Source organism: Cyanistes caeruleus, chromosome 1 (genome assembly GCF_971803275.1).
Source record: "Cyanistes caeruleus chromosome 1, bCyaCae1.hap1.1, whole genome shotgun sequence".
Lineage (NCBI taxonomy): Eukaryota > Metazoa > Chordata > Aves > Passeriformes > Paridae > Cyanistes > Cyanistes caeruleus.
The window spans coordinates 40,026,801-40,044,094 of NC_141701.1; the positions used below are offsets into that span (position 1 = coordinate 40,026,801).

The following is a 17,294-nucleotide window of genomic DNA, read 5'->3' on the forward strand; positions in this document are numbered from 1 at the left end:
AGTTTCCAATTCTGTTAGTACCAATGGCAACATCTCAGATGTTACGGATCTACAGAAGGGAAATACCCATCTCCATAAGTAAACAAGCCCTGGGGCAGACTGATAGCTGTAGGAATCTGGGTTGCTACTTTGCTGCTAAAAGGAATAGCAAAAATACCTGCAGCTTTGTACTCTACTGCTAAGTTGCAGCAAACCCTGTAGTAAACCTCATGCAGGTGTTCTTGTCTATTAGTGATTTAATGGTGTGAAGACTTGTTAGTGGGTACACAGTATGAGAAAATTGTATTGACAATGACAGCAGTTTAGGAAAGTGCTTAGAAAAAGTGTATAGAAGCTAGGAGACATGAAAAATAAAGGCTGTGAGAACGTGTGAACCAATGTATCAGTGTACAGGATTTCTTCTTGCTTTTAATTTATAAACTCTGATATTATATATTTATACTTATTAGAAAGAAACTTATTTCTCTTCAAGTTAGCTGAAATGTGTTCTAAAAGCTTTAAAAATGCAAACAATTTAGTGGGCCTTGATGTGTGGAAATAAAGTAGACAACACAGGTATTGAACTACAAAACATTTGGCAGAGTGGGAGAACAGTGCAATGTAAAAGGAGAGTTTGGAAACTACTGTGAAATACAGCTGACTTTCTTGGTAGAGGCCATCATGTCCTGGAAGAAAAGTACTTATTACTGCTAATGCATTTCCTCCCAAACTGTCTCCCATTAAAGTAAATACTTAGCTGTCTGTCTCCAAAACAGCCTCTATAATTTTTAAAATACCTTCCTGCGCAAGAAGCTCTTCAGAAAGCAACACCAGGAAGCAGTCACGAAGGCAGTCTAATGATAGACCTGCAACTAAATCCTGCTCTTCAGTAAATGCTTAGTATGGGCAAAAAAAATGTGTTGACTGCATTTATCTCATATTTCCAGATATCAGAAACACAGCTTTGAAAGTCTGTATCTGTTGGACAGATATTTGACTGATCAGTGGAAATACCCTTGTACTGTGAAGTTGTAATGTACTTGTCAAAACCACTGTTAATTAGCCCTGGGAATGGCAGGACGCATTTTAGGGATATGTACTTCCTTCTGTCTTCCCTGAAGCATAATTTTTTATGGCCAAAATTGCCCTAATTGAAAAATGCCTTTGTTCAGCTGAAACTAGCATTAATATGCTGCCATTTGTAGCAGGTAAGCTGGTATTTTGTGCTTCTGGAGCACTTTTTTCTTCAGCCTGATATTTTGTATCTCTTTGTGATATTTTTTATATCTTTGTTGTGTGTCATGGTGCAAGAAGTGTCTAGAGTAGACAGCTCCTGTATAGAAGTTAGGAAGTTAGGCTTACCTAGTGTATTCTTCCCCCTCTTTTTTCAACTCCTGCTTGAATTCCAGTCTTCTTTTTTTGGTGAGGGAAAACAAAACAAAACAAAAAAACCAAACCAAACCAAACCAAACCAAACCAAACCAAACCAAACCAAACCAAACCAAACCAAACCAAACCAAACCAAACCAAACCAAACCAAACCATAGGAATTATGTAGGCATAAAACTGTTATCTGCAAATCCATTTTATGTTTTTCTTTACTTTTTTTTTTTTTTCTTCCATTTTATTTACTCCTATATGTGCCTAGAACTCAGAGATTACCTCCAGCTGTATGAATGACATTAAAATATGGTGCTTTTGCCTAATGGGAGCTGTCAGGTGTTGCAATTCTGTCCCACATGTAAGTATGCACATACAGTGCCCCCTGGTATGGAGTTTCTCTTTTCTTGTCTGACAGGGCAAAGCAACATTTAGCCACTATATTGTGCTCTGTAGTTGATTCTTAATTGTGTTTGTGCATTTTAAAAGCTTTGTTACTGACAGTGCCATAACTCAGATGTACATACAAATTGGTTCCTCAGAGTGGCAGCCATAAAAGTGAGAAGTAATTATACTAATAATAATAGGATCACATAGAATGTTATGAAAATAATATTTTTCTTCACAAAATAAGACTTTATTGTCATTTCATTCACTTAATGAAAATAAAAGCATGTACAACAGCAGCCTTCTCATCCCAGGAGAACACTTCAGTTACGGTGATGGGCTTTATTTGGTTTTATACAGTGAAAAACAGAAGCTTTTCCATTTAAAACTGCAATTTCCATCTGCAACAAACCTTCTGCAACATAGAGGACTTTCCATGTGCATTTTCACAGTGCTTTCAGTTGAGCAATCGATACAAATTTGAGCCTTATGTGGTAGGACTCAGATCAGGATTCCAGCATGGTGTATGTGTACTGTGTCCCCAAGTTAATGCTTTCATTACAATGCTATTTTCATCTGCTTGAATACCAACTGGTAGCAGCTGCAGCTGCACTCGATGTTGAAGCCCAAGAAGCTTGTGGCAGAGGTTTCCAGACCACAACTCTCAGGCAAAAGGATGAGCTAAGCAAGGAGTTGTTTGGGTTTGGCAGAGGCTTGGCATAAAAAAAGCAAAATATTTGGACATGTATAGGCCTATAGGTTTCTGTAGTACTAAATGGCAGCTGGGCAAAGCAGAGAAAGTGTGCTACTGTTGTAAAAACTTCTGTTAAATTCTACCTATTCTTTACAGAACGGCAGACCTTTCTATCCACAGGCTTTGTACTAAGAGTAATTGCTCTACGTGTGACAGAAACCACATTTCTGATTTCACTCTGCTAGATGAATTTTAAACAGAGAATAAAATGCAGCTAAGTCACATAGATCTAATGATAACCCAGATCACAGCTGCAACTCAAAATCCCATTAGCATCAGATAAGTAATATAGAGCTCTTTTCACGAACTCACCTGCTTAACTCTTCATACCAGTTCTGGACAGAACAAACAAATTTGGAATCCTACCCATGATACATATGTCATAAATATATCAGAGTAGGTTCCCTCATGAAACCACTGTATAACATGTACAACATTTTTGCTTGTTTCTTAATTTATATAAGAAAAGGTAGAAAGGTTTTATAGAGTCATATTTCTCATTTATGTGGCTTAAAAAAAATTGGACAAGCATTATGTTCTGTAGCAAGTATTTCTCATTATCTTACTCTGATTGGATTGGCAATATAATTAATTCCCCTGAGACAAGTCTGTTTTGTTTGTGCCAATAATTACTGGGTGATCTCTCCCTGTCCTTATCTTGACCCACAAGCCTTTTGTTATATTTTATCTGCTCTGCCCAGTAGAGGAGGAGGAGAATGATAGAGCAGCTGTGGTGGGCACCTGGTGTCCTGCCAGGGTCAACCCACCACAGAGACTTGGCTGTTTGCTTTGTTTCAGAGCATATGCCATAGCAGAAGATGCTTTGGAAAGTTTGGAACAGGCCATGGACTTTGCATATCCCTTCTGTTGATGAATATCCACTATTTGCTAGACTTGTTTTCTTTCTTTTTCTGAAGAAAAGACAAAATATGTTTTATTTCAGCTCCACCATCTACTTTTATTGCTCTTAAAGGCTTGGAAAAAACTCAGGCAAGGCCTAGAGGGTACTTTTTTTAGAGTGATTGCTTAGGGGAAGAGGTCTTCATGAGATGAGCATTGTGGAATGAATTTCCTCTCCCCTACAAACAGAAACAGGGGTCAAAATCTGTCAGAGAGAAAAATATTTATGGATTACTATGATATTAGCAGTTTTTTATGAATTAGTGAGCTGTCTTGTGTCTTGATTTGATATGAACATTTCACACATCCTGGGTGTTTCAGCTTTGCAAGAACCCTCTGAGTCATTGCTTTAACAAATGGAGGAAAGGAATGGAAATTTGCTACTCAGCAGGGAAGGAGTAGGAGCTGGGGAAAGTTGCCTTGTTTATTAATAGAGCTGATCTGAATATGGATTTCCTTTCAGAAAAACATTATGATAGATGGAGTGGAAAATAAGAGGATAGGAAAACAGAGCCTTGTTTTCTTATTTTCTGGAGGAAAATGGCATCTTGTAGGTGGCCTGACATGCTGGCACCCAAACTTGGAGATGAGGAATCCATCCTTGATGTGCCAATGGAAACATTAATACTATCTGTCCCTTAAAAGATATATCTGAAAACCATTCAATCTAGCCTCTGAGAAACCACAATATTATTATCATCAAGGGTGGAGAAGAGCACCTATATTAGCTGGATGAGATAACCAGTGTTTTCCCTGTTGCTGTTTTCCACAAATAGCATCCAAACTGCAAACTGAATGCACTACTTAGAAAAATTCTGCTTTATGGTGTTAGTGTGCCATGAATTCACCTGATGGTTCCTTCCTTACCTTCTGGCTGCACTTGCAGCCCAGAAAGCCAACTGTATCCAGGGCTGAATCAGAAGGAGAGGGGTCAGCAGGTTGAGGCAGGTGATTGTCTCCCTCTGGAGAGTGATTCTAACCCCTCTCCCCCACCTGGAGTGTCACATCCTGCTCTGGGGTCCCCAGAATAAGAAGGATGAGTGTTGGAGTCTGGAATACAGAGTGTGTGCCCTTGTTTCTAATAATTAGTTCTAGGATCCAAAGAAACACTGAATTTCATATAACATGAAATTCATGAGCATGTTTTCATGGTGATACATGAGAACAAATGTTAAAGTTAGATGGAAAAAGTTAAAGCTGTGTGTAGATTAGAGAGTTTTCTTAAATCACTGTGTGAAAAAGTAGTTTAGAGAGCAAAAGACAAGATGGAGGATTTAGGGTGTTGTCTCTTGTCTTTCTTCTTTCTTCTTCATGTTCTTCTCCTAGAGGTTTTTGGGCGGTAGTAAGTGATTGGATAAAGAATGCCACAGTGCAGCACACAGGTGTTGGGTCATTGGGTCACTAAGAAAAATAATTTAGTTGGCATCTGTTAATTGGGTAAATGGACATATAAAAGACCTTGAAAAGGATCTTTGTTAGCCATTTTACTCCTTTCTATCATAGTGCACATAGCTCCTTGTACCTTGTAATGCTGATAAGTAAAGAATAAACAACCAAGACCGAACAAGAAAAAACTGCCTCCCTCTCGTCAATCTTCAGTTCAAAGGGAAAAAGAACCTAACCCAAAAGTCCGTAACGAGACAAATGAGGACCTGTAGGAGTGACTCCAGAGGAGGGTCATGGCTATGATCAGAGCATCTCTCCTATGAGGACAGGCTGAGAGAGCTGGAGCTGTTCAGCCTGGGGAAAAGAAGGCTCTGGGGCAGCCTTTCAGTGCTTAATGACAGCCCACTAGAGAGCTGAGGAGTGACGTATTGTGACGTATTGACGTCCTTGTATCACAAGGACATGGGGAACATCTACTGAAAGGGAGTAGGTTTTTATTGGGTATGGGGAAGAGGGTCTCTGTGGGGGTGGTGGGGCATTGGAACAGGTTGTCCAAAGAAGCTGTAGATGCCCCATCCCTGGGTGTGTTCAGGGCCAGGTTGGATGGGGCTCAGACCTCGTCTAGTGGAAGGTGTCCCTGCCCATGGCAGAAGGGTTGGACCTAGATGATCTTTATGGTTTCTTCCAACAAAACCATTCTAAGATTCTGTGTTTCTATTGCATTCATAAGGAATAAAGAAATTTTTCCTTAAGTGGTCTTAGATTCCTTTCATCTGGATTGTCATTTGTAAACGTTGCATATATTCCTAACACATCCTGTGCTCTCACTATGAAGGCTCTTTATATCTGTTTTCCTCAGTACATGTTTTTGCTAGAAAACTATTATAAGATGTCATGCTTCAAAATGTACCTGGTGTTGAAAGTCAGTGAGAAATTAGGAGGTTAAATGTGCTTTTTGATATGTATGATGGGTTCAGAAGTGTGGTGATTTTCCATCTGCAGAGTCACTGCCTCTGTGATAGAAAGACATTGATTTTGCTAGAGCAACACTCCGATTTGACATGATGAATACTACCAACTTTTGTGGTTCTTGATGAAATCTTTTCCAGTTCAACATTCTTCATTGTCCTCAGTGGAGATAAATACACTGGTGTAGCAAGTGTAAGGTGAATTTCCTTGTAGATATGTGAAAAAAGACAGATAAAAAAGGGCTTTGACTGGGAGCTATATACAGAATTTCCCACTTGTAAATAAACAAGTTAAACTGGATGCGTTAGACCTTCCTGCAAATTCCCTCAGCACTTTCTCCCTTGTCAGCTAAAATCTTCCCTGCCTTCTCTCCCAAGCAGATACACATTTCTGTTTGTTTCCATTCTACACTGACGAGCTGTATGCAGCGAAACCAAGCCTTCCATTAAGCATGTACCTAAATGCTACACTTGTTTTTCCCGTCTGATAAATGTTCTCTTTCTGATTTTCAATTTTCTGGTTGACAGCTTGCCAGAAACTTTCTTTACTGAAAACTGTCTTATTGCTAATTTTGACAGCTGACAGAAAAAGTTCCTGCCTATGCTTTCATTTTTGTAAACAGCAAACAGAGCTTACCACATCCCAATAATTAGCATACAACGATGCCCTAGGATGCAGCTGTGAGAGTCATACTCATGACTGGGAAGAATTCTTTTGTGAAAACTGAAATTATTTTTCATTGACTTTGCTTAATAGAACTTTTCCAGGGGAGGTTTCTTAGGGTGAATTTTCAGAGAAAACAAGCACAACAGAAGGGCTGCAGTTTAGGTGCTTAATGGGGATGAGTAAGAGGAGGATGAGTAAGAGGAGAGTTTAATATGGCTGAAAAGGGGTGTTCAAGGACTGCAACGTGGATCTCTCATGTCCTAGATAGTGGCTTCATCTTTGGTTTAAACAAAACATTTTGGAACTCCCTTTTGAGTTGCACCGACCTCACTTCTGGATAGATGTGAGACCCAGGAATGGCTCATGCCATGGTAGAGATGATCTGTATGGAGGGCTTCAGGCAAGCAAGAGTCTGTGAAGGCAGGAAAGCCTCTTAGCTGGGCTCCTGAGAAAGTGGGCTCTGCCCAGGCAGTGTCAGACCTGCTGTGTTAGACCCAAAGCCACAAAGGGTACGAAACAGGAGAGAGGCCATGACAGCACTGCAAAAAAAGTGGGCTGCAGTTCTGCTGGAGAAGGAACTCAAGTAGGGAACCAGCTGGATGAGTGTCTCTCCAAGCATGGGAGGCTTTTCAGGTTTGTGTTTGAAGATTTTTCTGCATGTCCCTGAACATTTTCAAGTGGTCTTGGTTTTGTTACTACAAATTGAATTATTGTGTTTCAGGCAGCCTGAGGATCTGCTTTCAGCTGGAGAGTTATCCTCTTTTTACAATTCTTCATTTCCTTACCCTCTGCTTTGTTAATAAGAGTTCATGTAGGCAATACTTTGAATGATCTGAGAATGTAAGAATTCATATTTCAATATGTCATATGCCAAAACTCAGGTTGTTGGGCTCAAGTGAATATGAAGATGTTAACTCTGTTCCACACCATTCTGTGCTTTGTTTAATGTGCTTTTTTTAATGTGCTTTGATCAAGTGAAGATAAATAGTATCCATGAGAAACTAGCATTGTGGCTGTGAATTCCAAATTACTTTTAGCAGAAGCTATTAGTACACTTGCAGCACTTACAGGGAAAAAAAAAAAAGCTGGTAATGTTTTCTCCCTTACAAAACTTATAGTATAACTCTTCAATTAACAGCTCCAAGAGTGAAAAATGGTCCTTCAAGTACCCTGAACCAGCATTTGGAAAACTGGGAAAGTGTCCCAGGTGTTTGTTGTGAGATCAAAGAAATCAGGTGGGCAAAATTTGCGAGGTAGTTTCAAGCAAGATTAATTTGGTAATGCTGAGGTGGCTGACTCCCTGAAGGAGTTCGGTGCCAGTATGCTTTAAAAGCAGCACTGGAGGCCTATCTGCTTTTTCAAATGCCTTTACAAAGATGGTCTATAGGATCTAAGTAGTTTCACAGCTGTAATTGTGGCTGAAGAAAGTGCCTTAGTATAGGTCTGAGTGGGTGGGAGCAGGAACTCTCTGCCTGGGGTATATGGTTACTGGTCAGAAATGTGAACCAGGACCTAATATGAGAGATGTGGAGAAAAAGTGTGTTAAGACCTCTTTCTATGCATGAAAAATGTGTGTGACTCAGGTATTGAAGTGATGGGGTACAGGTAAGTGGGTTGCTAGAACACAGATCTGATGATTTAAAATGTGATTTTGTTTGGTAAGCATTCCAAGTAAATACTTTTGTGAGCACTAGAAGTGAGTGTAAGGATGTATCTATCATATGATGGGAGAAAATATGGTGAATGATATGTTTGCATAACCTTAATTATGCTCAGAAAACTTTTGGAGCATATATTCTGTGGCACAAAAACATTTGAAAAAACAACTGAAATTCACCTCTGTAGTTCATATTTGAGACTGAAATGGTGCTAGAAAATAACATGGCAACTTATGCAATTTTGGTAATTGTTATAAACAAATATGGTTTTGTTAATTAAATAAATTACTGCAATCAAATTGCAGTGTGTTTATCATGCAAGTTACCTACTTTTATATTTGTTTAAAATGTAATAAGACACATCTCCTTCAGAGCTCCGTCTGGTGTTTATGCTTCCAAATGCTGATGAGTTATTTGCCATACTCCTTTTTTTTAAAAAGGTCTTCAAAACTGCATAATTTTGTTGAAATTTTTGGCTCCTCTGCAGGCATTTCTGCCATAGGTTGTAGGTGCATGCAACAGTTCAGAAGGGCCATATGTGTGAGCTTTGACCTTTCTGAGCATTGAGGGGACTGGAGAAATATGTTGAGTAACCCTAAAGTCTTCTGTTGTCATGCTGTGGACCAATATTGTTTAGTTTGATATTATCTCTCACATGTGGCTTACCCTTCATCCAGTATATAAGAATTCTGAGCTCAGAATTAGAACTTTAGAATTAAGAATCTAATTAGCCATTAGAACTTGGTCAGTTTTTTTGAGAAAACTTCCTTAGGAATGCAGGATTTAAAACACATCTCCTACTCCTTACCTCACTGTCATATGGGCAGTTGCAAATGTGGAAACAAGGATATACGTAAGTTGATGGAAATAATGGTTTTGATGTATTGTAGATAATTGGAAATCACAGAAACACCTGTATTTGCAGTTGAATGTCTTGTTTTCTTTAGAGGAATATTCTCTGTAGGCTCTGTAGACTTTTTTTCTGACTGAAACTGTTCTCTGGAACAGCTCTGTTCTGTCAGAGTGTAGACTTTGAACTTTCACTAAGAAGACATGGAAAAATGGGAAATGCTTTTGAACCAGAATGCTGAAACTACATTGAAAATATTGAGGTTTATAATGAGGAGTTCCAAGTACCTCATAGAGAAGCTACTCTGCCATCTTTTATGTTGATCTCTTTGCTCTGGTGACAGGATTCAGGGAAATGGCATGAAGCTGAGTCAGGGGAGGTTTAGGCTGGATATCAGGGAAAGGTTCTTCACTCAGGGGGAGGCTGGGCACTGGGACAGGCTCCCCAGGGAAGTGGTCACAGCACCAAATTGAACAGAGCTCAAGAACCCTTTGGACATTGCTCTCAGGCACATGGCTGCCTCTTGGGGATGTCTTGGGCAGGGAGTTGGACTCAATGATCCCATTGGGTCCCTTCCAACTCAGCATGTTCTATGATTATTTGCTCTTAAAAAATTGTCGTGATTGGTGAATTAAAAGATTATCAAATGATGATTAGCAAACTTTCAGGAGATAAACATCGCAAAGACAAGAGCTAGTAAGAAACAGCTGCTAACACCTTAAACATAAACTTGTAGCTCAGTACCAGAACAGAGATGTGGGGACTGAGGTTCTTCATTTTTTTCTGTACCCACCTAAACCATCATGAAACTATGTTAAAGTAGTATATGATATGTTAATAAACTAATTCAAAACCCCTTTAAACCTGCTTGGCCTTTTTTGTGCTGGTTTTTATAGATTTCTGAGATGTACCAAAGTTAGAGCCACATCAGAAAGTGACCTCCAGAGGCTGATATTTAGTGACAAAGTAACTGTTTATTGTTTTAGTTTTGCCACACAGATTTTACATCTACCAATACCTTATCCAGAATGGTAGAAAAAATTTAACCTGGTAATTCTTTTTTTTCCAGGCTTATGTCTTTCAAATGATATTTCATGCTGAATTATAGGTATTATAACTGTAATGACATTGACTCATTTCTTTATTCAGCTTCTATGCCAGAAAGTTTATTTTTTCATTTTTATCCATGATGACAATTTCTATCTTGTGACAAATATTTCTTGCTCAAACATGTATTTATACTTTGAGGTAGGATTTTTTTCTGCCAAGGTTTGGCATTGCTGGCTACAACCTTTTCTGCCTGTTCCTGTCCCTTACCTGGGCAATTTCATCCGTGATCCACACCATGTTCTTGGGATACTGGTTTGATGAAGGCAATAGTTAAGTTTCTCTTAACCCTTTCATGCTTTTCCATTATAAATTTCCTTCTCTACTCAAGGGCAAATGTAAAACCTCACCAAAGCCAAAATGAGGCCTCCAAATAGGCAAAGGGAGTAGAATATGAGAGGGCAATATGATTAACACATTTTGAAGTCCTAGGCTGAAAAGGAAACCTATTCACAGACTTGTGAGAACATTTCCAATGTAATTCAACCTCCAAAATTTTTCTCCAGGATTTGAAAACTTAGCTCTTTTTTTTTTTTCAATAAAATATGGAATTTAGATGAATTTCTGATTTCTCAAGAATAGTTGAATTTAATCTCTGTTCTACTAGGCAGTTCATCTTAGATTGCTGCAATTCAGTAGTGTAAGTTGCTAATTTTGATTTATGTTGAATTTATCATGACTGTGGGCAATGAATGTAAAAGCCAAACATAACTACTTATACTGGAGGTTTTTTTCCATACTTATCTCTTGCTTTTTTTTAATAGAACACTGAAAACATTGGGATGATACTTTTTCTTCAGGAAAAATTCTAAACAGATGAATGTGCTACATTCCTACTGAAAAATAGTTATAACTGTGCAACTAAAAAGGTAAGCGGCTTTATAAGTCAATGCCACACCAAAGACCAAGACATTTTGTAGTTAAAATTGGAAGCAAGGTGTGGTGAATCAGCCACTGCTCAAATCTGCCTCCATCTGACCACACGTGTGTGTGATCTTTAATTCAACTTAGCTTGCTTGTGTAGCTATTTGTTTTTTTCACCCTCATGATTATTAGATGGATTTAGTTTTGGAATGGAATTTAAAATTTTGTTAAAAATGAGATGGAAACAAATCAAGTTGACTTGTTGGCGCTTACATATTGGACTAAAAATCAGAGGAATATTGCTTGTCAACTAATCTCATCAATGTGAAAAATATTGCATCGCAGTACTGTCAGTTTACAGAAAGAAACATATGATTTAAGGTTATAAAAACAAACTTGCCAGTTGGTTTTCTTGCCAGCACTTTCCCCCAGAATAAACCTGGGGAAGGGTTTAATCTGGAAAGGAAAACTTCAAAATAATTCCCCATACTGAGCAAGCCATTGAAGTAAGAGACACATATGACGGGCTGGTAATTTGTTTGAGTGGAAGCTGGGACATACCCAGTCTGTTTGGGATCACAGGCTCAGGTTTCCTCAGGGGGTAAAAGGCAGAGCCACTCTCACCTGCTCAAGGGAGGCACACAAATCCCACCTTTGCCTGCAAGAGCCATCCAAAGGGGCACAGCTCCTAAGGCCAGCACCAGCCTTGTGTGCCGAAGCTGAAGCAAGGGCAGGGTACACACAGATGTAAGGATCTCTGCTGCTCATGACTAAAGAAGAAAGTGGTTTATGTGCAAGCTGTCAGAGACAGAGGATTCTCATGTCTTGCGCTGCTATGCGGGTTGCCTAGGCAATTTGCAATTATTATATATGTAAGAGCAGCTGGCACTTCAATGAGATAAAACGTTTGGGTTTGAATTATGTGGTTCCTTTTATTAATACCATGAAATCACGGGTGAGAAAACATGTGTTTGTGAATGTCTAAGTAAAAATGTGATGTTATGAAAAAAATAAACATGAGAGGGAAAGATCTGAGTGTACCCTTTTCAGCCAAATGATTTAGCAATATATTTTTTTGGGTTTTGCAATGAAGAACTTGCAAGAGGAGGCTGTAACAAGACAAAAAAGCTTTCCTCTCGTAAGATAAGGCAGACCTGAGTACCAGATAATTCTGAAAACTTTCAGCTGCCAGGTTGTCAAAATACCATAACTTACTTCTAGGGCTGACACGTGCTACTTCAGGTATGTCAAGAGAGGGATATGATTAAAAGGCCTTTAATAGAAGTGCTAATGTTTTATTTATCCCTCTCATATCAGCAATGATTATATTGATGTTACTGTGACTGAATTGCTGAAGTACTGCTTCACTCCTCGTGGCAGAGGACAGTGAAACCTGTGAAATTTGACTTTCACATTAGAAAATTTGTTTACAGAAATTCAATAGAAATGAATGCAGTGAACTTTTCTGGGAGGAAACACTAGATTTTTCAGTATTACAGTTGTCTTCTATGAAGAAAGGCTTGAAAGAATTTGGGTTTCTCAGCTTGGAGAAGAGAAGGCTTCTGCAAGAGCTTAGAAGGGTGCTTACAGGAGAGCTGGGAAGGGGCTTTTGAAAAGAGCATGTAGTGGCATTATAGCATAGAACAGGAGGGAATGGCTTTAAACTCAAAAAAAGTAGGTTTAGGTTAGATATTGGGAAGAAATTCTATACTGTGGAGGTGGTGAGGCACTGGAACATGTTGGCCAGAGAAGCTGTGGATGCCTCATCCCGGGAAGTGCTCAAGACCAGACTGGATGGAGCTCTGAGAACCTGTAGTGGAAGTCACTTGTCTGTGATGGGGAGGTTGGAGCTAGATGGTCTTGAAGAATCTTTACAACCCAAACTGTTCTATGATTCTGTGATTGTTTCTATGATTCTATGACTTTGTATCTATCTTTTGTGTTGTATTAGAACTTTTCTTTTCCTGTGACAGTGAAGATATAAATTAACTCATATTTTGCTTGAAAAAAATCCCACAAAGTTACATTTTCAGGACTATTGTAATTTTATTCATAAAGTATTAAAATACAAAGAGACTTTAAACAAGGAAAAAAAAGTTATACTTTAAACAGAATTTTTTTTGAGCTTGTGTACCAAAATGAAACACTTACATACAGAAACATTTTCTATATACAAGAACACATGATTAATGAAATGTAGACTGGAAAACAACTTTCTAAGCAATTTCTCTGAAGAAAATGCTAGCATTACAACAAAGTACTCACTGCATTTCACTGAGTGATGTGAGAAAATCCAGGGCATATTTATAAGCAGAAGTTCTGCAAAATAAATTTATTGAATTAATTTGGTTTCTCCATATTAGAGAAGAAACACTGAGAAATTTAAAGTCATTATTTGTGTGAGTGCACTTCAAAGAGAAAATGAAAAATTGTACATGAATTTTATAACTGTAAAGGGAGTTTGGAAGCTGTTGTGGGATGCCTGAGGGGGACATGGTGGAGTTTTTTAACTATTTCTCTGCATATTAAGTTTATTGAAAGGCTGCAAGTATTCATAGCCTTTAAAAATGGATTAGAGTTGTAAAGAATTCCATGAGGACATTACCTAAGCAATTTTGCTTTAAAAATATGGATTACTATTTAATGTAACTATTTTTGATAGGAAATTAATTAAGCAGTGTGAGACTAGACTAGATCATGAATTTGCAATGTTTGACAGTGCAATGCTCCCTGCTCTGTTCACTTCTTATTCATGACACAGAAAGAAAATATAACTTATGTTAAATTTATTTACAAGTTAAGTTCTAAAGTTTTCTCTCAAGTCCCATTTGAGAGACACATTTCTGAGTATGTTTGTTGTTTGTTCAAGCATTTTGACTTGCAGCAGCACTGCTTCTTTATAAGTCATTCTGATCTCACATAAAGTGCTGTAAACAGGCATTTTAGTTGTGCAATAATGTAAGAGAAATAAAAATCAATCTTTCCTTAAAGAGGTCAATTGGATAGTTTTGTATATTTGATGAGCCTATTAAAGTGCTCTAATTGAAAGAAAGCAGTAAATAAAAGGTAAAGTTCTCTAGGGAAAGAAATTAATCTTTTTTTTTTTACAAAGAACTGCAACTAAAAAAATATGTAGCTGATATTGAAGCAAAAGATACATTAATCTACAAGCATAATACTATGGAGCAAATTCAGATGAAGGATCAGTGTAAAACACTCATAACAGAAAAAATGGGTGCATCCCACCTGATTTTAACAGATAATGTATAAACAGATATTTGCTAGAACTGCTGCATAAACATAAAGCTTCTTTTTTTAACTCAGTACATTTCTTTGTTAATCAATAACCTTTCTTTCATTTGTTAATCTGAGGTGTAGTTGTTACTAATTTGTTATCCTCTGGAAAACAAATATCATAAGTCAAATATTCCTTGTGATTTATGAAGTTTCTGGGAGTTTGCCCTGTATAAAGGATATTGGATCTGACTTGAGATTTTTCATACATTATTAAAATTTTTTCTGGGTTAATTCAAAGATGCCCAGAGAATAAACTACATAACATTAAGAAAGGTACTTGTGGAAATGACAGTTTAGATTAGAGTGAACACCTACATGGATTTCTTTTTCTTAGGACTGAAACAGACTTAATTTGGATTTGCCTAATTCACTTTGAAAATTATGTCATACCATATTGGGGTCACTTTAATTTTGAATGAAACTGAACACTTGGAGACTTAATTCTGTTTAATAAATGTATTTAAATTTGTACCTAATTTATCTTATTCAAGCTAAGTTGCCTTACTAATTCTATGTAGTCCAGATCTTTTTTAAAGCTGATTGTGGAAAGCAAGCAATTACTTTCCTAAAAGTAATTTTCTAGCAATTTCTTGCCTAAATTACTATGTAAAATGCGTATTCATATAAGTTCCTAGATGACTTTGGAATTGTTTTTTTTATCTCTGATACATACTATGATATTTGCAAACAGCTGTTTGTCAGCTTTCATCTTTTTCCCTACTATGAATATAATTAGTTTTGACATGAATGTGAATGATGAACTTTATTGCCAATGTATGATGTTATTATAAAGCGTAACAAAGCATTTTCCATAGTCCTTAACCTCCTTTGTAGAGGCAATGGCTTGTAGCAAAATCAACATGCTTCTAACTCTAAAGCCTGCTTGGTCTTCTGTACACTTATTTCAGCCACCTTCATTGTTAGTTCCTCTAGACACATTTTCCTGGTGCTTCTTGTTTTTATCTTGAACTAAGCAGAATATCATACACTCAGACCTCCACCTTTATTTTGTGCCCTATACTGTGCCAACTCCAGATCCTTCTATAGGCCTCATAAATTCCCTCTGCATAATCTGATTAAGATAAGTGTGGTGCATATACATTCTAGCCTGAGTTATTTATATTTAAATTGGTATGGATGTAAAGAGAAAGGGTTTGCATTGAACAGGTCTGTCAGAATTGTTATTCATTCACGAGTTTTCACCTTCGTTTGTATTTTCAAATTACAGATAAACTTCAATACTTGCATATGAGCTTGTCCTAAATATCATCTGTTTCTTTTTCTCCATGATACCCAGAAGTCTTCAGTATTTTCAGATCGTTTTGGCATCTCTAAAACTTGGCACTCAGGTCTCCCTGCCTGCCCTGGGCAGAAAGGCTTTCTTTGGGCTTGCATTCACCACTTCAAGGTGAAGGAAGGGGCTAGAGGAAACAGACCTCATGCTCTCCCTCTATTAAATTGCCCACCAAGCAGAGCAGAACAGAGAGGCTCAGAGATACTTCCTCAGCATTCCATACTGAGCTAAAAAGATGTTATACTAATAGTGACATTCATTTATAAGCTTATTCAGTACAGACATTTTAAAAAATAATAATGTTAACTCAGAAAAATAGATTTTTCAGAGTAGAAAAGTTATTTTTTGTGAGTATACAAAAAGATTATAATTTTAAGTGGGAGTTTATAAGGGTTTAAAATTTTCTTCTGTAGCAAAGCTATTAATTTTTCATGTAATTTACATTTTTGTTAATGCTAGATCTGGCATGACTATAAATTGCTTGATTAAGTTAGAGTGAAGTCTAAGAAATGTATATACTAAAGCATGAATATTTAGTTCCAAAATACCAGTTAGTTTAGTTCAAAACTCTTTATGGAAAAGGAATTTTTCATTGAAAAACTGTCTCTTTCTTTTTGAGTTATGAAATTACTACTGTATTTTTAAAATGAAATAAATTTGAGAATAAAATGGATTTTTATTACAAAATATGCACCTTGGTTCACCTTTCCTGGTTGTATTTATTTAAATATTACTTTTCAAATTCAAATGGTACTTCTAAGACTCTTCAGTAAACAGTGGAGTAGACCTTCAGGGAGTTATTAATTCTAGCCTGCAACCAGTGTCTGAGAACTGTGGAATAACTCACTTGTTCAAGCATGAGTTTCTGAAAACAATCTGTCTTTTTATACAGTTAAAAATAAATGATCTAAGACTTAGTTGCTATTTCTAACATATAGAAAAAAAAAGCCCCAAACTCTCCTACAGAAAAATCCTTAACCAAACCCAAGATGAAACATTTTATTTAGATAATTTCAAATGTAAATAAAAATTGAGTTGATACATTTTAAAGTACCTAAATAGCATAGTTGTTTTATGTGCTTGACATCCCACAGTGTTGGCTGCATGGGGAGTTAAGACACTGTAGATATGGTTCCAAGTATATAGATTTCTTTATTCTTGACACCATTGGTGAAAAGAATGAAATCACAGGAAATGGGAAAAACTTGAGCAGCTGAGAAGGGATGTGCTAGGTCTGTGAAAGGCCTTCCAAAGGTGCCAGCAACCACTAGGTGTCCTCCAATAACCCACATCTTATTGCGTATAAATCTCTGTAAAGTGTAATTCATTAGCCTTCCCTTTTCAAAACTGGGTCCATCTCATGCTTCTAGGTCAAAGGCAAGAGATAAAATTATTAGTTTTAAGAAACAGATTGGTGTGTGTTCTTCTGGGATGTGAACTTCATGCAGTGATTAACAGAGAATGGACTCTGAAACGATAGCAGATTCTCATTTTGAGAAAAGAAATTTGAATTTACCTGGATTGTGAAGCATGAGAGTAAGGGAACTGTTAGATGTCGTTTCTAATTCCAGTAGTCAGCTTTACTGAGAAATCTTGTTTTCACTACCTCTGTGTTCACCACTGACTGATTTCAAGGGGAGCTTCTCAGTGCACAAGAAGCCCTCTCAATCCATCTGTTCCTTAGCTTCTTCAATTGCAGAGATGGAATAAAATCTCTTTGAGATTCTGGCTCTTGTTTTAAAAAAAATCTGAATGCTCTGAAATTGGCAAACTTTCCTTTCTCCTTTGCTATGAATGTTCCAA

General features: G+C 37.3%; 1 long non-coding RNA gene across 1 annotated transcript; it reads left to right on the forward strand.

The window, feature by feature from the left end:
- Positions 1-7,676: 7,676 nt before the first annotated feature.
- LOC147655450 (uncharacterized) lies at positions 7,677-16,182 on the forward strand. Its single transcript, XR_015286555.1, has 2 exons — positions 7,677-8,026; positions 10,801-16,182. It is a non-coding gene; the product is annotated as an uncharacterized LOC147655450 (long non-coding RNA).
- Positions 16,183-17,294: the final 1,112 nt, after the last annotated feature.